General features: G+C 40.7%; 1 protein-coding gene across 1 annotated transcript in view; it reads right to left on the bottom strand.

Annotated features, from left to right (window-relative positions):
- LOC115226522 (gastrula zinc finger protein XlCGF17.1-like) overlaps positions 1-5,000 on the bottom strand; it is a 371,227-nt gene that overhangs the window by 95,741 nt on the left and 270,486 nt on the right. The gene's annotated exons all lie outside the window — the stretch shown is intronic.

Raw genomic sequence — 5,000 nt, 5'->3', positions numbered from 1 at the left:
GTTTATATAGAGAGAGATATGCATATATATATATATATATAGATATATATATATGCATATATATATATATATATATATATATATATATATATATATATATATATGCATATGTATATATATATATATGCATATATCTATATATATGCATATATATATATATATATATATGCATATATATATATATAAATATAGGTGTGTGTGTATATATATATATATATATATATATATATATATATATATATATATATATATATATATATATATATATATATATTATGTATGTATGTACGTATGCATGTATACATAGATACACACACACATACAAATATATGCAGCCATGCATACATACATACATACATACATACATACATACATACATACAAAGAAACACAGCGTGAAAGCGACCGGCAGACTGACTGATAGAGACATGGTGAGTCTGATAATCGAAGGTATTAACGTATCGATATCCGTCCGTTTCCATGCGGAGCGTTCCGCTTTGTTTACCCAACAAAGCGATCGAACCGTTGATTAGCCAGGCAAACAGTGAAATTATCCACGAACAAGACGAACATATCGATCGAATAATTTTGCCCGGCAGAATCGGTATGGAACAATGGAACAAGGCGGTGAGCTGACAGAAACGTTAGCACGCCGGGCGAAATGCTTTGCGGTATTTCGTCTTTCGCTACGTTCTGAGTTCAAATTCCGCCGAGGTCGGCTTTGCCTTTCATCCTTTCGGGGTCGATAAATTAAGTACCAGTTACGCACTGGGGTCGATGTAATCGACTTAATCCGCTTGTCTGTCCTTGTTTGTTCCCTCTATGTTTAGCCCCTTGAAGGTAATAAAGAAATAGGTATTTCGTCTGCCGTTACGTTCTGAGTTCAAATTTCACCGAGGTCGACTTTGCCTTTCATCCTTTCGGGGTCGATAAATTAAGTACCAGTTACGAACTGGGGTCGATGTAATCGACTTAATACCTATGTCTGTCCTTGTTTGTCCCCTCTGTGTTTAGCCCCTTGTGGGTAATAAAGAAATAGGTATTTCGTCTGCCGTTACGTTCTGAGTTCAAATTCGGCCGACTTTGCCTTTCATCCTTTCGGGGTCGATAAATTAAGTACCAGTTACGCACTGGGGTCGATGTAATCGACTTAATCCGCTTGTCTGTCCTTGTTTGTCCCTCTATGTTTGGCCCCTTGTGGGTAATAAAGAAATAGGTATGGAACTATGTTTCTCAGAATGGCTATGGAGTTATGAAGGTCGCTTTGCAAACACGTTGTTTCGGGTTCAATCCAACTGTTCTCACATATAGCCCAGGGTCGAATAATGCCTTCAGTGTGAATTTGGTAGACGGAACCCGTGTGGACACCAGTCGTGTGTGTGTGTGTATGTGTGTGCGTGTGTGTGTGTGAGTGAGTGTGTGTGTGCATAGCCGCAGGAGTGACTGTATGGTAAGAAGCTTGCTTCCCAACTACGTAGTTCCGGGTTCAGTCCCACTGCGTGGCACCATGGGCAAATGTCTTCTATAGCCTCGGGCCGACCAAAGCTTTGTGAGTGGATTTGGTAGATGGAAACTGAAAGAAGCCCATCGTATATATATGTGTGCATGTGTGTGTGTGTACGTGTGTATGTGTTTGTCCCCCTAGCATTGCTTGACAACCAATGTTGGTGTGTTTATGTTCCCGTAACGTAGCGGTTCAGCAAAAGAGACCGTTAGAATAAGTACCAGGCATACAAAGAATAAGTCCTGGGGTAGATAGATAGATAGATAGATAGATAGATAGATAGATAGATAGATAGATAGACAGACAGACAGACAGACAGATAGATAGATAGATAGATAGATAGATAGATAGATAGATAGATAGATAGATAGATAGATAGATAGATAGATAGATAGATAGATAGATAGATATCAATACATATAGGGCCAACATCTGAAGGATTGCTTTGATCAAATGGTAGAGCACCAGTCATTCTTACTGCAGATGTAGTTTGGTGTCTCATAAGCAACCTTCGGCTTTTAGAAGGTAGCAAGCTGGCGAATCGTTAGCACGCCGGCCGACATGCTTGGCGGTATTTCATCCGTCTTTAGATATTGAGTTCAAATTCCGCAGAGGTCGACTTTGTCTTTCATTCTTTCGATCCGATGAGAGAAGTATCCATTGAAACACTAGAAACAAACTTGCTGGCCTTGTGCCAAAATTTGAAACCACTATAGGAACAACCTCGCATATGGGGCCCGAGGTGATTGGTTGAGGCATTTTTGTTGGAAAACGTGCATTTTAGATACCCTGTTACTTTTATTCACAAAGCTTGGATAAATTCGTCGACAAAGTAAAAGCTAATATCCGACTGTGTATATTTCCCTGTTTGTTTCTGTAGCATATTTTGTTTGCCGGGTCTGACTCCTTGTTATGGGATCGATTTTGCAAATCACTCTGCTAGCCCCTCCTACGCCCGCATGAATATTATTTAGTTTTACTTTGAGAGTTCTCTCCTCTGGAGAAAGAACCGGTTTCTAACCCAGAGCCAAGTCCCCTTCATTGGAATTTCAACAGCATCAACAGGGCACTTGTGCATGTATGCATATGTGTGCAACTATTTGGTTCCAGTGCATGTGCAGATCTATATGTTTTGTATTGTGCATATATTGTCATAGACATCGTTGCATGTCTAGACATATGCATATGCACTTCAATGCTAACACTTGCACCATCGTTACCACTACCATCACCACGACAACTACCACCAAACCCCTCACAGCCACCAATATTATCACCATGACCAGGACCACCATCAGCGCCCTCTTAAAAATCCCGAGACGACAACCACTACCATCACCCCAACCACCATCACCACTACCACCAGTATCAACAACAAGAACGAAAACAACACTTCCACCACCACTACCTCCACCACCACCGATACCATCGCCTCCACCAACACAGCAACAGCCACAACAATCATCACCATTACCACTTCCGATAACCATCGCCTCCACCACCATCACCACCATCAACAAGAACAGCAAAAGCAACACAATCACCATCAACCCTATCACCACCGTCAACATCAGCATCAAAATCACAACCACCACCATCACCATCATTATCCATTACAACAATAACCACCTATTCTATTAAGTAATCAACTCTATTTCCTCTGCATTGATTAAACTGTGTTTCACCATTGTTCAATAACAACTTTTTCTCTTCATATCAAATGACGTGCAATTAATTTGATTAATTAAGCTTCACGTAGAGAAATATTGACATTAATGAATAAACTCTTAATAAACACTGTTGAAAAATCATTTTTAGTGGATATTACTGGCATTAGGAGCCATTGCTGGCGTTTTATACACACTTCTGACATCTCTGGACATTACCTGTAGCAGTGAACGATACTAAAAGCATTAACATCTCTGGATTTTACAAACATTTATAAACAGTCCGGACATTTATAAGCCGTGCTAACTGTTGTTGATATTACTGTTGATAGTAGGCAGTCCACATATAAGTTTTTTTTCCCTTCAGATAGGTTGCAGAGACTGTATCTCTGGATATTACAGGCATTTGTGAACAGTTTTGATATTTGTAAGCAGTCCTAACATCAGTGGATACTACTGTTAATAGTAGGCAGACCAGAATAAGCTATCGCCATTCACACTTAACCACTTGAAAGATAGGTGCTGCCCTTTTTCCACAGCAGCGGCTGTATCTCTGGATATTACAGGCATTTGTGAACAATCCTTATGTTTATAAGCTGTACGTATACTTGTGGATATTACTGTTAACAGCGAGCAGTCTAGGCATCACTGACCACCCTTCTGAATTAAGTGTGTAATAGATAGGTGCTGCCCGCTGTCTACAGAAATCGCGTCTCTGGATATTACAAGCTTTTGGGAGCAGACTGAACATGATAGGAGCTGCTCTCACACTGCCCGAACAAAAGTAAGTTTTGTGTGTGTGTGTGTGTGTAATTGCGTGTGCATGAGATGGAGTATGAGACTTTTAGGAGAGCCGTTTTGGCGCCCCCTATTCGATGTTGCTTTATTTGATATCAGACGTTTTAATGCTTTTCACATTCTCTCCTCTCCACCCCTATCATTCTCTCTCTCTCTCCTGCTATTCCCCCCTCTCTCTCTCTTTCTTCCTCCTCTATCTCTCTTTGGTTATGTGTGTGTATTTTCCCTGATGTGTATGAAGAAAAAGCGAAGGTGCGTGGTCCAGTGGTTAGAGGGATTGCCCTCATAATCGCAAGATTGTGCTTTTGATTCCCGAACCGGGCGGTGTGCTGTATTGGTGAGCAAAACATTTCACATTGGTCTAGTCCACTCTGCTGTGAACTTATAACCGTGTGATTGACCGGTGTCACGTTCAGGGTCACAATTTAGTGCTCTTAGCCCCTTGAACGCCATGGAAACCAAGTAACCTGCTCTATGAGGTTGAGTCCAGCGACTCAACAGAGTAATTGTCCAGAGCATGAGGTCAGATAAAGTGTTTTTGCCAATTGTAGCCAATTGATTAATTGTGAAGTTTTGCTCCCTCGCTCTCTCCCTCGTTCTCTCTCTCTTTCTCTCTGTTTATCTGTGTGAATATATTTCTCTTTGAGTGTATGAGGAGAGGGCATATGTTTAGATAAATCCTGTTCAATCAAAAAATTGCATCCTCTCTGTTCTTCTCTCTCTTCTCTCTCTCTCTTCGTTTATGTGTAAGAATACATTTCTGTTTATGTAAATTGTATTGGATCTCCGTCAGTTACGACGATGAAGTTTCTACTTGATCCGATCAACGTGACGTGAAATAAACGTGCAACTGGCTGAACATTCCATAGACATGCATACATTTAAGTTAGTACTCAACAAGTTTCAGCGTGATAGAGGAACATGAAATAAAGTGTCTTGCTCAAGGACAAAACGCGTCGCCGGGAATCGATCTTCCGGACTTACAATCGTGCTCCGATTATTGTACCCACAAAACCACGCGCCTTCACAAAA

Source organism: Octopus sinensis, linkage group LG30, assembly GCF_006345805.1.
Source record: "Octopus sinensis linkage group LG30, ASM634580v1, whole genome shotgun sequence".
Classification (NCBI taxonomy): domain Eukaryota; kingdom Metazoa; phylum Mollusca; class Cephalopoda; order Octopoda; family Octopodidae; genus Octopus; species Octopus sinensis.
Note: the sequence above shows the minus strand (reverse complement) of the source record. Positions and strands in the feature narration are given on the sequence as shown.